Consider the following 17,480-nt stretch of genomic DNA (forward strand, 5'->3'; position numbering starts at 1 on the left):
TGTTGGTTTTGAAGGCTGAGAATATATGTGCTGGGAGGGAAGATAGTTCGGTAAAGGCAGGTCTCGCCAGGACATCTTAGAGCTTTTTCTCCTCTCAATTGCAAGTGTATACAGTGACTACTTAGGAGAAAAGTAAACGAAAATGCATCAAAGCCCTCATAATAGTTGTATCAGGCTGGTGGAATTATGGACAATTTTTCCTTTCTTTTTCACTATTTTCCCCTTGAAGCCCATACAAAGATCTCACCACTGAACTCCGTGTAAAAATTCTACTACCTCTTGCTTGTAACTTAAATAAAACATCTAGTACTCTTTTACAGGGTTCAACTAATTTTATCTAGAGTCCCAAAGGAAAAAACATGCATTAAAAACAATGATGACCACAAATAATACCCCTGCTGATGATATTTCCCTGGGTGTTCTTAATGTGTTTTCACAGGATAGCCCAGATAAAGCAAATGCCTTTCTGTCCTTGAATATGGCTAAGTACGATGCATCCTGCCCCGGACTGGATTACATTTTGTTGGCCAGATCCAAACTCTCAGGTTCTTCCAGGAAGTGTGTTTCTAAAAGTTTCGAAAGCCTGTATAGAGAGTTCTTTTGTGCCCAGATGGACAGATTTGTAATTATTAACAACTAAAGGGTTCTTTATGCCTTTGCTAACTCATCTAAAGGCCCTCGGGCTGTTAGAGGTGAAATTATTCTAAATTTTCAGTTTGGTTATCAAATCTCTTTCTTTTTATTAGATGAAGAGTGCAGTTTTTCCCTTAACCATCATCCATCCTTATCCCCAGCAGGACTTTTTTTGTAATTAAACCTCCTGGTCCTGCAAACCAAGATTATTGCACAAACGTGTGTAGAAACTTGCCAGTCCATGATCTACTTAACATACTAAACACCATAGAGTATTTTTACCATTAACTATCATATCCTGCTTTAAAGAAAGTATATTAATTTTCCTCTTGGTTATAGGTAGAACACTATCTTATCTAAAGAGAGATACACTGAAATTGAACATAAGTTTGGGGAATACCCTTAATCACAGTGTATTTCTAGAATGAATGAATAAATATTTGATTAGTATTTCAAAGACTCTCTTAACCTCCAAGCATTTCAAGGGATTGACCTGGATCTTGAGTATGAAATCCTGCAGAAAAAGTAAGAACTGCTTGAAACTAGCGACAGAGAAAACTGAACTGTATTCTTGAATGTGTCTAACAGTAAATCCCTCTGTCAACTTGGGCAGTTGGCTTAACCTGTCTGGTCCTCAGTTTTATCATGAAAAATGACAGGATTTGACTAAAAGTATAAAATTATGTGGAGTATGAAGGGATCATAGGGATTTTATAATTTGCTTCAAAAGAAACTAGGGGTTCTAATTTCCAGTTCACTTCTTTTCCATTATACTGTGCTGAGCTGTAAGCCACTTCCAAATCAAAGAGTTGGTTGATTCCAACTTTAAAAGTAGTTTCAAAATTGTGGCAACTTTGAAAGCAGATTTGTGCATGTCCGTCTCCACCGCCATTCACACCTCATGCCTACTGAGCCATGTCTGAGGAGTTTTGGATCAAAACTCCTACATCATAGTGATGGTTGCACAACTCTGTGAACGTACTAAAAACCATTGAATTGTATACTTTAAATGGGGGAATTGTATAGCATGTGGATTATGTCTCAGTAAAGCTAGGTCAGAATTCTTTTGTTTGCAGGTAATTGGAACCAACTCAAACCAACTTAAAAAAAAGGGGGAGTTAATACCCCATGTCATTGAAAAGTCCCACACTAGATGTCCAGGCATGACTAGGTTCAGTCTCAGGAAGACTTTCTCCACAGGTGGCCCCTGGCAGTTCTCAGCTTATATTTTCACCAATTTAGCAACTCTAGCAGAAGTATCTCCAGCAAAAGTCCTCGGACTGAATGTCATTGGCTTGGTTTGGGTCACATGACCATCCAATAATAGCATCTAATAATAATAACACTTACCATGAACCAACTGTATTCTTACAACGTCCCATTTTATAGATGAAGAAATCAAGGCACAGAGAGGTTATGTAACTTGCCCAGGATCACACAGTAGTGAGTATAGGAGCTGGATTTGAAACTCAGGCAGTCTGCCCCTAGAGTTTGTGGTCTTATTGGTCTTAAGTACTATGCTGCCCCCAGTCATTGGAGTCAAGGGAAAGGAATGAATGCTCTGATTGGTTGGTCCTGGAGCAGATCTAGTATTTGCAACTGCATTCTCTCCTGATGTCCTCCGTTCCAAATCTCTGGGGATTGATTTTATATATATATATATATATATATATATATATATATATATATATATATATATATATACACACATATATATATGTATATTTATATATATATATATGTATGTATATATATATATGTATGTATATCTGTCAGATGGTTATATATCAGATGTTACTGAATTTTAGGTTTGTGAGCACTCTGCTTCAGAGACTGCGCCACCTCTTCATCATGTTCTTTGTAATCACATCACCACCCTGACTGTAGCCATTTGGAAGGGAAGCCACAGAGTTTGTTAGTAATAGTAAACTCAGGCCTCCTTGTCCCAGAATCAGAAGAACCATGTTAAGATCTTGGCCTGTCTTAAAATAATACACCAGTCTACAACCTTGGGAAGGAACAATAGAGTAACTGTTCAGTGTTTCATCAGCAACAAGAAGTTAAGGGAGACTTTAAAAATTACTCACCAGAATAAGTCATAGCTAATAGACACACCCACTTATTTATTTATTTTTGGCTGTGTTGGGTCTTCATTGCTGCATGCAGGCTTTCTCTAGTTGCGGTGAGCGGGCTTCTCATTGCGGTGGCTTCTCTTGTTGCGGAGCACAGGCTCTAGGCGCGCGGGCTCAGTAGTTGTGGCTCGCGGGCTCTAGAGCACAGGCTCAGTAGTTGTGGCTCATGGACTCAGTTGCTCCGCGGCATGTGGGATCTTCCCGGACCAGGGATCGAACCCGTGTCCCCTGCATTGGCAGGAGGATTCTTAACCACTGTGCCACCAGGGAAGCCCCAACATTCGTTTTTTTTTAAAATGTAGATAGTTAGAAAATTAAAAGAAGTTTTTCCATTTTTTTCTGATGCAGGAAATAAACTTACTCGTGAAGTATTTCTAAGGTGTCAGTTACTGCGCACCACTGTTATTGGAATCACCTGGGATGCTCTTTATTAAATCATAACACTTTGTGGTGGGCCCGGGAATATGCATTTGTTAAACACCCTAAGTGATTGTTATGGCCTCTAAAGTTTGAGAATCATCATTGTAAGTAGCTGGGGAAAAGTGGCTAGGCTCTTAAAAGTAGAACCTTAGGGGGCTGAAGTTGAACCAAAGGCAACATCCATATGAGGCATCTTCCCTTGGGTAGGGAAAGGGGGGCTGCTAACAGTCTCGGATTTCAAGCAGCTTTAATTGTTAGATGGTCCTGCTACAGTTTATCTCTCCTCATTCTTTATGTTCAGAGGTGTGGTTGTCTATATTCACTGCTAGCTCTGTAGAGCAGAAAAAAATAACACTAACCAATAAACTTCAGTGAGGAATTTTTCAGATGAAAAAAGTGTTCCTGTGAGCTATAAACCATGACTTCCAACAGTAGCCATTTAATATTAATAATAGTAATTGCTAAACAATAAGAGCTAACGTCTCCTGAGTATACAGTGCTGGGTGCTTTATAGGCATTATCCCATTCTGTCCTCCAGTCACCTTACGGATGAATAGGTGCTGACGTTACCTCCGTTATCAGACAGGGAGACCCAGGCACAAATGTTAAGTCACAAAAGTGGAGCAGAGTTGGGACTGATGGGGTTCAGGACACGCTACCCCAAAATATGGCACTTGGCATATTGAATATTTTTTGCTGAAGGAATTTGAGAAAACAACACAAGCAGGAGGGTCACCCTGACCTTTCCTCTCTCTTCTCCCCTGACACAGGTCACAAAACCCTCGGGTGAGCGGTGTCTTCCCTACACCCGGAGGAAAGGAGCATCCTTATCTCCAAAGACAAAGGGACCTCGGAGAGAGCCTGAACAAACGGGATTTGCCAGGCTTCCCCCAGTTTACTGCAGTTACCTCACACTCCTTAACCTATCATATTCCTCCACCACTGTACAATCTCCATCAGACCTGGCGTAAGCATACTCAGGCTTAATTGTTTTGTGGGGTCTTCATTTCCATATGAAGGCTCTCGTGTCCACTTAACATGAAAGCCCATCTGCTGTTTGAGCCATATCGCCTTGTGCTCTCAACAAGAATTTATTTTTCTCCACGAGACTGAAAACAGAGAATATGAAGAAACATTGACTGCAGCACACATACATTTATAATAAACTTACCTGAAAAGAAAGACCCTCCTAGGACTCGCCACTCTAAGAGTTCTTATATGTCTCAGTTACCTGGTCACTAAAATTAAGAAACAATGGTGCCCATGTCCTGTGGGCCCCTTTGACGCTGCTTGAAAGTTTCAAGGGTCATATGTCTCCTATTTCCCTGGGTCTTGGATTCTTGACTTTGGACGGCCAGTTATAATTGCTGCTCTTGACTTGTCCTAAAGCCTTTATGCTGGATGGAGTAGAGAGGGATCATATGCCTGGAAAAATCAGGCACAGTGATCTATCTAGAGATGCATAAAACCACACCAAATTACTTTTGCTCAAATTCAGGCACCCACTTTGAGCCAGGCCCTGAGTTAATATAATGGGATATCCAAAGATATATGACCTCAGAAATTCATAAAGCAGATGGGACATGTGCACAAATCATTACAATACAAGACAAGATGTAGTAGAACATGTGAGCTCTGGAGTCAAACCGGCCCCAGTCCAGTGCCCCCACTTCCCTTTTAAAGTACCTAACCTTTCTCTGCCTCAGTTTTCTCATCTACAAAAGGGAACAATAATAATAACGGTGTGTCCTCATGGAGGTCATTGTGAGGATTAAAGGAAATAAAATGTATAAAGTGCGTCGCATGATTTCTGTCCCATAGTGTGTGCTCAGTGAGTAATCTTATTACCAGCTTTACTTACTGATGTAGACAAAATGTTATTTGGGGTGAGAGGAAGAAGTTACTGCTTCTAATAATTGAGGAAGACTTCTTTGGGGAGGAGCATTTGATCTGGGCCCAGAGGGTGGGGTTTCTGTGAGAGAGGAGGGGTTATCCATCAGCAGGAATGCAAAGCGCGGAGATGGGGCAGGTTAGCATGTGTAGGGAATGGTGAGCGATGCAGGATGGCTGAGGCACGGAGGGTGGGCCAGCTGCAGAAAGGGAGGAGGGAAAGTCTGGTCAGAGGTAGTTTGTGGAAGTTCACCAATGGTGATCATCATGATGTGACCGAGCAAAGGGCTCATGTGCCCGCAGTGCGGAAAGCCAAACTGACAGCGGGAGTTTGCAGCAAAGTAAGGACTTCTTGCAGAGCGCCAAGCAAGGGAGTGGGAGACAGCCTCAGATACACTCCAACTTGGTCTTTGAGTTAGGGGTCATTTTAAGGAGAAGAACAAAGAACCTGGTCATCCTCGTCTTGTGACATTTCTGTGACATTTCTTTTTTTTTTTTTTTTTAATAAATCTTTTTTTTTTTAATAAATTTATTCATTTATTTATTTATTTTGGCTGTGTTGGGTCTTCATTTCTGTGCGAGGGCTTTCTCAAGTTGCGGCGAGCGGGGGCCACTCTTCATCGCGGTGCGCGAGCCTCTCGTTATCGTGGCTTCTCTTGTTGCGGAGCACAGGCTCCAGACGTGCAGGCTCAGTAGTTGTGGCTCACGGGTCTAGTTGCTCCGCGGCATGTGGGATCTTCCCAGACCAGGGCTCGAACCCGTGTCCCTTGTATTGGCAGGCGGATTCTCAACCACTGCACCACCAGGGAAGCCCTCTGTGACATTTCTTAATTGTGCTTTCGGAAGTCAGGATGTCTCTGGTTTACCATTCTCTGGCCGGGTGGTCCATGGCTTGGGGGTCTGTGAGCTTATCTTGCCCTAGAGAAACAACCTGAGTTTGTACGTTAAAGATGACATCTAGAATAGCAATTTTAGTACATTAACAATGTTATTGACAACAGCAATCTTAGTCATATGACTGGTTGATTAGTGTTCGGTTAGCACAGAATTGAGGTCAGAGGGGACAAGAATGGGAATAAAGTTTTAGAGAGAGTGATTAATCATCAGCTTGGTAAGGGAACTCAGTTTTAGGGGCACTTGGTTTCAATTATATTTATTTCCTGAAGTCCAACTTCAGTCTTGGGTGCCAAACACCCAGTAAAGCAGAATTGCACTGCCTTCTTCTTGCTCTTCCTCTTCCTCTCCCACCCCACTCCTGCCCCTTCCAAGCCTCCCCCTCCTCCTCTCCTTCCTCCTCCTCTCCTTCCTCCTCCTCCTCCCTTTTTTTCCATTGAAAATACTCAAGATCCTAGTCAGGGCCGATTTGGAGGCAAGGAGAATTCCCTGGCAGCCGTAGAAGGCAACTCTTTTAGAAGTCACGAGTGCATCACCGAAGTTCTACTCTCCCCAGCCCCACCTTGGCTGTTGCTAGCTACAGCCACAGCAGCCCAGATGGTGCAATTTGAGTGTTACTGTCATTGGGCAGCAGAGGACCCCAGGCCCTGGGGGTCAGGGAAAAGAAGGAGAACCAATCTTGTTTTGCAGAGACAGAGGAGGATGCCAGGAAGAATTGTGTGGAAAGGGTGACTTAGCTGTTATCTGCTTGAATGTGGGATTGATTCACTCCTACTCAGAGGTTCTTGGAGCCCAGAATGTTATGTAAGTGAAACGCCTGATGCATTTGGTCTCTGTAACACTTAATCCACCACCTCCACCCTCGTTCAACATTTTCAATATTTGTAACATACAGTGATAGCTAAAGGGCAGGACTTGATTATTTACATTTTAAAAATTAAAAGTAAAGCCCTAACCGTTCTCTTCTTTGGCCCTCTAATTGGAGATGGCCACGTCTGTGTCTCCATAAGAAATGAACGCATTCGGGGAGTTGGTACAGGGCTGGTGTCATGTGTGATCTTGCCCTAAGTAAGGCCTCAATTCGGAAGTGTTTAGGAGAGAGGCTGGAAGCTTGTTTGGACTGTCTATAATTAGACTGGCTGTACTGGTTTTTCTTTGGTTAGTAAATGCACAAGCATTTAGATGTGCCAAGATTTGGGTACAGAATTGTTACATTGTCAGATTCAGAGCAAACTGAAAGTAAGTATGTCACAGTCAGCATTTTCAGAGAGCAGACAGCACTTCAAGCTTAGGCCTGGTTTAACCTGATTCACAGTCAGTCAGCTTCCACAACACCAGTTGTAGGAATGAAAGATAAATATGCAGGTCTAAATAAACGACCTTGTGGAACTGTTAAGAAATCGCTGAATTTTTTTTTGTTCCCTTGAATCAGTTGGTGAATGTTTGTACACATATCCAAACAGGTTGCTTCCAGGCTGCATACATTATAATAAGTATCATTTAATGCTTACTTACCTTCAGTCACAGGAAATACTGGCAATACCTTGCATTTGTATAAAGCCCTTTTACTGGCTCCACCTCATCTGATTCTGCCCAGAGCCAAGAGAGCCATAATAAACATTATCCTGACACTGAAGTTGGGCAGATTGCACAAGGTGACAAAGTTCAACAGTGGCTAGCCCAGAAGGACCAGCCAGCTGGGTTTTCTGCCTGGAGGTCCAGTGTGTGGGCCTCTCCTGTGCATTGTCACAGAATAGTATGGCTCCATTGATTTTTCTAAAGCCCTGATTTTTCAGCTTCCCAAGAGAACTGGAGCAGGTCTTTTTGTTTCTTTTTTATGTTGACCCAATTACACATCTTTTCTATAGATTTCTCCATCCTGTAGGATGTGGCAAGCAATTTTTATGCATACCCAAGGATTTTTAAAAACCAACTTTGTAAGCAAAAATCTGAATTTCTTTGGAGCAGGAAACAGGGAAAACAAATACCTTATCTATGCTGATTGCTCCCATAGAGTTGCTAAGCAAAACTCTACAAGGGGTTGTGTTTTAGAAATTCAAATTATCTTGTTGTCACCTAAAATAAAACCCACCTTGATTCTAAATTAGTGTAGCTACTGTGGAAAACAGTATGGAGGTTTTGCAAAAAACTAAAAATAGAACTCCCATATACCCACTCCTGGGTACATATCCGGAAAAAAAACAAAACACTAATTCAAAAAGATACATGCACCCCAGTGTTCATAGCAGCATTATTTACAATAGCCAAGATATGGAAACAACCTAAATGTCCATCAACAGACGAATGGATAAAGAAGAGTGGTACATATATATAGATATATATCTATATATATGTATACACACACACACACACACACACACACACACACACACAGTGGAGTACTACTCAGCCATAAAAAAGAATGAAATTTTCCCATTTGCAGCAACATGGAAGGACTTGGAGGGTGTTATGCTATGTGAAATAAGTCAGAGAAGGACAAATGCTGTATGATACCACTTATATGTGGAATCTAAAAAATACAACAAACTAGTGAATGTAACAAAACAGAAGCAGACTCACAGATACAGAGAACAAACTAGTGGTTACCAGTGGGAAGATGGAAGGGGGGAGGGGCAAGATAGGGGTGGGGGAGTAAGAAGTACAAACTCTTTTGTATAAAATAAGCTACAAGGATATATTGTATAGCACAGGGAATATAGCCATTATTTTATAATTATAAATGGCATATAATCTCTTAAAATTGTGAATCACTATATTGTACACCTGTAACTTACATAATATTGTATATTAACTATACTTCAATTAAAAAAAGAACAGAAAAAAACCCACCTTCCCTTTAAGTGTAACCCTAGCTCTCTCTCCATCCTCTCCTTCACAGGCCAACTTTGGGGAGACCTGGCTGCTTCCCTGTCCTTGTTTCCTTTTCTCCCTCTCACCTCTCACTCTTCTCCAGTCTGGACACTGCCAGGTTTCTCTTAAGCTCACCGGTGGTCTCCATGTGAATCAATTCAGTGGGCAGTTTTTAGGACACAATTTAATTCCTCTCTTAGCAGGATTTAGTATGCATAGTGACCTTGGGAAATTCACTTAACTTCCTCATAGGATTGTAGCGGGGTCTTAAATGAGATAGTTCATGAGAAGTAGTGAGCACAGTGTCTGCTACAGCGATAAGCAATAATAAATGTTAACGATTGCTTTTAGCAGCACATTCGTCCTTGGTTTCAGTGACACTGTTTTCTTGTTTTCCTCTTACACCTTCGATCCCTTCTACTTTTCTATGGTATCATGAAATGTTGGAATTTATTCCACAAATAATTTAGCACGTGCATATTTCTTGCCAGGAAATTTTCTTGGCTCTAGGAATCCAGCAGTGAATAAAATTAAGTTGCTGGCTTCGTGGACGTTACATTTGGAGCTGGGAAATTATAAAAATTAATATATACTATACCAGATGGTGATTGACATATAGTAAATATAAATATAGTATATAGCATATACTACTATGTTATATAATACTATGTTATATATAATGAACTATATGTCAAGTGGTTATATATCAGATATTAATAAGTTTTAGAAAGCAGGGAAAGGGGAATGGATGAATGCTTCAATTTAGGATAGGCTGCTCAAGGAAGTCCTCGCTGGTTGGCTTATATTTAACTAGAGATCTCAGGAAGTGGGAAGTAATACACGTAGAATATCTAGAAGACCATTCAGGCGAAGGGAACAGCAAGTGCAAAGGCCCTGAGGCAGGGGAGTACTTGGTACATTTGAGGAACAGCAAGAAATCAGTGAGGCTGGAGCAGAGTGAGCCCAGCAGGAGAGGGGTAGACATGGAGATGAAGTCAGAGAAGTAGCCGGGGGTGAGGAGAGGGGCAGGGCAGATCGTGAGGCATTTTTCAGGCATTGTAAGGACTTTGCTTTACTTCGAGTGAACTTAGAGGCCATTGGAGGGTTTTGAGTAAAAGAATGACTTTAGTTTTAAAATAATCACCCTGGATTCTGTTTGGAGAATAGATTATTGGGGGCAAGGGTGGAGGCAGGGAGCTGGTTAGGAGGCTATTGGGATAGTCCAGCATCTCTCTGGGTCTGTTGCCGACCCTTCCCCTCTCATCTTGCTCTCTTCTAGACCACACTTGGCTTCAAAGAGCATCGAAGTGCCTACAACTCCCACGCTCAACTCTTGTTCCTCCCTCTCTTCTGACCTCCAGACTTACTTATCCATCTGTTTACTTCCATCTGCACTTGATGGCCACTCAGTGTGTCCGAATGTACCTACGCTCCTCCACTTCCCCTCTGGCTCCTCTGGTGTGGCACCTGTCACCCAACCAATTGCTCAGGAGCCCTCCTCCGACCCTGTAGAACACCATATCTGGGGAATCAGCAAGTCCTATTCTTTCTATCCCACAGCATTTCTCAGCTGAATTCTCCTCTCTATTCCAAGCCTGGTAGAGAGCAGTAGCCTCCTAGCTGGTAACTGAATCTACTTGGCCCCTCCAGCTACCACTGGCTTGTTAAATGATATTTTCCACAAAAATGTAGAACTCTATGAGAAGCAGTAGAAATTTTTTTTTTCTGTAAAGACGTGCCTTTCTCACAGTGGAACAGCCTTTTCAGTTAGTAAAGGGGACACAATAACATCTGAAGCATTTGCTTTTGGATTATGTTACTGGCTTGGAGAGCTACCCAAGGACAGTAAGTATCCCACTAACATTTGCATGACTAGAATGCTACTTCTCAGAATAAAGAATGCTTTTCTTTATTATCATACTTGGGCAAACCCCAGATATGAATTGTAACATTTTTCCTTGACCACAGGAAGCTTATTAACATCTGGTTTTGAATAATAGTTTTGTACCTACATCCTGCTACTCAGAGGACCCTGCTACATAATTAGAGATTTTTTTAATTAAAAAAAGGAGGTGGGGTGGGTGTGGTGCATATGCATGTTCTCTTCTTTATTTAGTTTTTATTTTTTTATTTTTGGCTGTGTTGGGTCTTCGTTTCTGTGCGAGGGCTTTCTCTAGTTGCGGTGAGCGGGGGCCACTCTTCATCGCGGTGCGCAGGCCTTTCACTGTCGCGGCCTCTCTTGTTGCGGAGCACAGGCTCCAGACGCGCAGGCTCAGTAGTTGTGGCTCACGGGCCTAGTTGCTCCGCGGCATGTGGGATCTTCCCACACCAGGCTCGAACCCGTGCCCCCTGCATTGGCAGGCAGATTTTCAACCACTGCGCCACCAGGGAAGCCCTTTATTTAGTTTTATCAGAAGAAAGAAACTAGATTCTATACTTCCACCCCAACTGTAGCAGGAGTGACCTAAAATGACCACAAACAATAATAACAATCAGATCATATGACTTCTCTGCTTAGAATGGATCAGTGGTTTCTAATTGCCCTGGCAATCAATTCTAGATTTCCTCCTCTGGCCCATCAGGCTCTATATGATCTGGTACTTGCCTCCTCTCCAGCTTTTTCCCTTACTTTTTCCAGCTGCGATAGATTTATCTTCATTTCTCAAATATACACCACTCTCTCCTCAGCTGTCTATCTCTATTCCGTGTGCACCCCCTTAAAAGCTGTTCTTTCTTTAAGCTTCGACTTAAATGTCTCTTTATCAGGGAATCCTTCTCAGCTGCTAGATCTGGTTAGGTCTCCCGGTCATAGGCCCCCATCACAACTCTTTTTCTTGCCTGGAGCCCACAGCATACTGTACTTACTTGCTTAGCGTCCGTAGTTCTGCCCCATCAGTGCTTTGCTCCTCTCGTCCAGGTGCTGTTGGTGGTCTCATTCTGCTGCTGTCTCCCTGCAGCCAAGCCAAAGCCTGACACACAGTGGGCCCTCAAGAAATATCAACTGGCTGGTTTGCTTGGCATGTCAGGGTGTTTCATAAAACAAAGTGTTTTCCAAGTGAAGATTGCAATTGCCACTCCCATTAATTTGGTGATTCATTTTATTCACAGGAGAAAGGTGCAGTAGTTGGTTCAAGTGTACCTCTTAAAAAACCGGAAACAGATTTTCCAAGGGGGATGGTGAACTAAGAAAGCAGGAAAGCTGGGATAATCCTGTGGCTGTTTATCCGCCTTGTTTTGGGTTTCATTTCACTTGGTTCTGTTTCATAAACTGTAGTGACTTTATATGCCTAATCCAGTAAAATAAGATTCCTCACACTCTAGATTTGAATTGATAAATGGAATATTTATAAATGGAATATTTCCTGCCATATCAATAAACAAAGGATTTCATAGTCACCAAAGATTGCAGCCCTCCTACATGAGCTGGTGAGCTCTGAGGAAACTCAGGGCTGAAAAGAATACCTGCCATCTAGCAGCCGTCAGACTGCAGTCACTCCGGGTGGTGAGCCCTGAGGAAACTCAGGATGCGTCAGGATACTGACCCCGGATAGCTGAGGTGCATATCAAAGGAAGGATTTCAGTGAGCCCAGACTCTTGCATCTTCCCATACATAGAAAGGTGCTAAATTCCTTAACTTGAGATATCTGGTTTTCTTTGATTAACAGTAATCCTTTGACCGTTCCTGACTACCTGTCCTTTGTTGCAAAACTCCTATATATTCTGACTCCTCCCCTCCCCTCCTGGGAGCAGTTTCTCAGAGTCATCTGAAACGCTGTCTCCTGGGCTGCAGGCCGCATTTTGCCCCAAATAAAACTTAACTCGCAACTCTCATGTTGTGCATTTTTTTAAGTCAACTGAATGAATATGCATAATGTGCTCTCCCTGAGTGGAAGGTCTAGGGAAGTCTGGGATTGTGAAGATAGAAAGTATTCTCACAAACCCCCAAATCCAATATTAAGTTACTTTTGGAGAGGGAAGGGGGAGGGGCAATTTAGGAGTAGGGAAATAAGAGGTACAAACTATTTTGTATGAAATAAGCTACAAGGGTATATTGTACAACACAGGAAATATAGCCAATATTCTACAATAACATAAATGGCATTAACCTTTAACAGTTGTGAATCACTGTATTGTATACCTGTAACTTATATAATATCCTACATCAACTATACTTTCATTGAAAAAACAAGTTACTTTTCCCTCCCCCTGCCCAGGTTGCTATCAGAAGCTGCAAATACATTCTGTGGAGTTCGTTGCTGTGGTACCAGTATGTTTTATAATTTGTACAGTAATGTCCATGAAATAAGGGATGCTTTTCCCATTTCCATTGGTGTAGGAGGCGCTCAAGTCCTGCCAAAAGTTTTTTCCATTTTAAAAAGAGTTAACCCAAGCTTAAAGACTTCAGCTTCCTTTTTAAAAACGTTGGCCCTTTTCTTCAGGAAATGTGTGTTTCTACTGGGATGCAAATGGGATTTCAAATACTGAAGGAAGTAGATTTGATTTACTGAATATACTCTTGGCAACTGAGAGAAGGCTATCTGAGAGTTAAAAAGAATAATTACCAGGTTTGTCAGCATACCACTTTGGGTTACAAAACTGCGCAAGGTTACAAGGGTATCGTGCCTGGAACTTATTGATTCTTTTCTTTTTAAAAATACCACCTAATTATGGACGTGGTGACATAAAAACAAAAGCAACTCATTCCCTTCCCAATTTCCATTCTAGTGAGGGTGACCCAAGGGCAGACTTAGATTTTCAAAGTGTTCTGAAAAAAAATTGAGTATTTTAAGGAAAAACAGCTTTAACCTTAGGCTCTAACCTCATGCATTAAATGTGAGCAGGACACAGAAAGTCTGCTAATGAATATCACTTGCCATCTGTTGAAAAATAATATTATGCCACGGGGCTCCTACAGTAGTAAAAGTACATGCTCTTTGAGTCGTTTTTTATTACAGTAATAGGTAATGGGTCACACTCTTACCTAATCACTCATGCAATTCAGATTTACCAAACGGAGATTTAAGGATGACCTTCATGCTGACAGCACTTTGAGTCAACAGGTGTGAAGCATCAGGTCTCATTAGCCCTGTGGGCCAACAGTGTTGAGTTGTAGGTATGTAGTTACCAAACTATTTTAAATAAATATAACTTATTTATTCTGTCTGCCAAATAAAACTATTTCCAATTAACAGGACCACAGAAATTGAGCACCAGTACTCAGTTTGATGAAACATTTCCCAACAAGACTATAAGTTCTGTGAAACAAAGTTCTAAGAAGCTTTCACATTTAAATATGCTTGATATATTTTAAATGTACATTCTGCCTTCCTTGGCTTGGTTTCTGGTGCCAGGTAGTCTTGAGTTTGCATCAGTTACTAGCTAATTCTTGTACCTTTTTGTGTCTCTCACCATGAACATCAGGTGATGGGTATGTAAGATGTACTCAGTAAATTTCCCATTCAGGTAAGACATGCTTAAGTGTCTGCATTGCATTTCTTTTGAATACTTCAAGTAATCCTTCAAAACATTATGGAATTTTTCATCACTGACTAATTAAGGTCAGACAGCCAGGATTTCACTTGATTTATACCTAGAGATGTTTTTGTTGTTGTTGTTGTTGTTTTGGCTGCGTTGGGTCTTCGTTGCTGTGCGCGGGCTTTCTCTAGTTGTGGCGAGCGGGGGCTACTCTTCTTCGTTGCAGTGCGCGGGCTTCTCATTGCGGTGGCTTTTCTTGTTGCGGAGCACGGGCTCTAGGCGCGCGGGCTCAGTAGTTGCCGCACGCAGGCTCAGTAATTTTGGCTCACAGGCTTTAGAGCACAGGCTCAGTAGTTGTGGCGCACGGGCTTAGTGGCTCCGCGGCATGTGGGATCTTCCCGGACCAGGTCTCCAACCCGTGTCCCCTGCATTGGCAGGCGGATTCTTAAGCACTACACTACCAGGGAAGTCCTATACCTAGAGATGTATTAATTCCTACTTTCTTAAGTACATGTCAATTATGCTGCCGAAACAGAAACCAGTAACAATCCAGAGATTGAATAGTAGGAAATAAACCCAAGATTTTGAGACGCTCTTGAATCTAATTTTGTATAATGCCATTATAAGTATCAGTTTTGAACTAAATATAACTTGGTTTGTTTATTTTCTTTGAAAGTGTAGGGAAATGGGGAAGCGATGGTGCATGGTATCAGACAGACTTGGGTTTAAACCAGTCACCTCATGTGACAGTGGGCGTCTCTCAGCCTCAAGCCCCCGTCCCAGGACTGACAAGGATGCTGTGAGGTATGTGTGTAAAAGTGTGTGGACGTGGACCGGACCATTGCCCACAGTAACTGCAGTCTCTCTTCTCTCTCTTCTCCCACTTCTTCCTCCAGCCCCCTCACTGATTTAGCGAGTCCTTTTACACATCTGTGCCTCAGTTTCCTCATCAAAAAAAAAAAAAAAGCCTAGACCATACACTCTTGAAGATTCTGAAAAGTTCTACAATTCTAGGCTTTAAAAGTATAAATACTTTAAAAAAGTGTTCCTACCTGGAAAAAAATATTGGTACCATACTGAGAATTATGACTGATCTGTAAATGAAAGAATCTACAGACCATGAACTGTATTCTTTAGGCTAAAAGTAAATTCTTCTGAGAGCAAGTTAATTGGAAAATCCAGAAAGCATCAATAATTTCTTACATTCACCTTAGAAGAGCAATGAAATTCCATATTCTGCAGTCTTGAAATGAGTAAAATGGAAGGATATAAATATTTATTGCAATGAGAGTGGAGCAGGAGAAGATCTGCTTTGTCTGCTGGTGGGTGGTAACACATCTACGGATCATTGTTTGCACTAAGTATTTAATAATCCCATCTGTTGAAAATGTATATTTGGAGGTACTTTGAAATTGCTATAAGCTACCTAGAAATTGGCAGGGAAGTACTCGTGGAGAGATTCCAAACTCTGCAGCAGACCAAGAAGTCCAATATAAATCAATATGTAATTCTAAAATCCCATCTTTGGCCACAGCTCTTTAAATATATTTACTTAGGCATGGTATAGACTTTTAACAGCAGAATCTGGGACTGTAGAGTCCTTTGCTAACCTCAGATTCATTTGACCTGAAAAACCCACTCCTCATTTGACCCAGCAATGGCAGAACTTCCTCCTGCCCCACCCCCCAGCGGTTGCTATGGCATCATCTCCTCTGATACCTCCATGCTCTCCTTATCTCCCAGGTCCTTTTTTTTTTTTTTTTTTTAAGCAAGGCAATGCTTTTTTTTTTTTTTTTTTAATTTATTTTTTATTTTTGGCTGTGCTGGGTCTTCGTTTCTGTGCAAGGGCCCTCTCCAGTTGCGGCAAGCGGGGGCCACTCCTCATCGCGGTGCGCGGGCCTCTCACCGTCGCGGCCTCTCTTGTTTCGGAGCACAGGCTCCAGACGCGCAGGCTCAGTAGCTGTGGCTCACGGACCCAGCTGCCCCGCGGCATGTGGGAGCTTCCCAGACCAGGGCTCGAACCCGTGTCCCCCGCACCGGCAGGCAGACTCCCAACCACTGCGCCACCAGGGAAGCCCTCCCAGGTCCTTTTAAGTAGATCATATCTCATTTCAAAAGTGAATTCCTGAGTTTTATAACAACTTTATATTTCTTTTTCCTTCCCGTTACCTCTTTTTCACACCTGAAATTCACTTGGTCCATCCTGCCCTAGCTTTTCATTCAGAGAAGCGCCATTACAGTACATTCTTACCTCTCAATAGTGTATTTTATTTTTCTTACTGTACTTCTTTCTTTAAAAATCTCAATTCACCAGTCTCCCTTTTCTCCCATCTTTTCTGTTTCTCACCCCACACTCTTGCTTTCTGCCCATTTATCACTAGGCCCTACACATATGTCTTACACAGAGGGATGGCATATTGAGAATTGGAGCGGCTCAGAAGGAGAAAAGGCTGGATATTTTGCAGGAGCTGTTAAGGGCATTTAATGGACCGTTACCTCTTTCGTTATCTCTTTGGATGAAATCCTTTATGTAACTCTCTCTCTATACAAAGTAGGAGTTTAAGAGAGTACCTAATGAGAATGAGCGGTTTTCTACAAAAGAAATCAGGGTTTTATTTCCCAGGCTGTGGAGTTTCTCTGTGGGTTTAGAGATCCCTTCTCTTTCACTTCCCAGCTGCTGTTCCTCCTGGCCTCACAGCACAGCTGCTTACATATATTTACCAAATTAATCATACCATAAGTGGTGTTTGGGCCTGCATTGTGTCCCCCTAAAATTCACGTGTTGAAGCCCTAACCTTTTGTACTTCAGGATGTGACTGTGTTGGGGAGTTCCCTCGTGGTCCAGTGGTTAGGACTCCGCGCTCTCACTGCCAAGGGTCCGGGTTCGATCCTTGGTCGGGGAACTAAAATCCCACAAGCTGCGCAGCCAAAAAAAAAAAAAGAATGTGACTGTGTTGGAAGATAGGGCCTTCAATGAGGTGATTAAGTTGAGGCCATTAGGTTGGGCCCTATTCCAGTCTGACTGGTGTCCTTTTAAGGAGAGGACGTTTGAACACACTGAGACACCAGGGGTGCGAGTGCACAAGGGGATGACCATGGGGAAAGGCAAAGCAGCAAGGGGGCTGCCATCTGCAGGCCAAGGAGATTGGCCTCAGAGGAAATCAG

At 42.3% G+C, this 17,480-nt stretch overlaps 1 protein-coding gene across 2 annotated transcripts in view; it reads left to right on the top strand.

Moving 5' to 3' along the window:
* The window catches only part of TMCC3 (transmembrane and coiled-coil domain family 3), a 310,722-nt gene that overhangs the window by 168,066 nt on the left and 125,176 nt on the right, over positions 1–17,480 (top strand). Inside the window, exon 1 of one of the 2 annotated variants that reach the window (XM_082419010.1) lies at positions 6,625–6,773. The exons of the other annotated variant lie outside the window; for it this stretch is intronic. The gene's annotated coding sequence lies outside the window, so the exon portion shown is untranslated. Of the gene's footprint in view, positions 1–6,624; positions 6,774–17,480 lie in introns of those variants that run through there. 2 annotated transcript variants of the gene reach the window in all.

This window comes from Balaenoptera physalus (assembly GCF_965194825.1).
Source record: "Balaenoptera physalus genome assembly, chromosome: 13".
Lineage (NCBI taxonomy): Eukaryota > Metazoa > Chordata > Mammalia > Artiodactyla > Balaenopteridae > Balaenoptera > Balaenoptera physalus.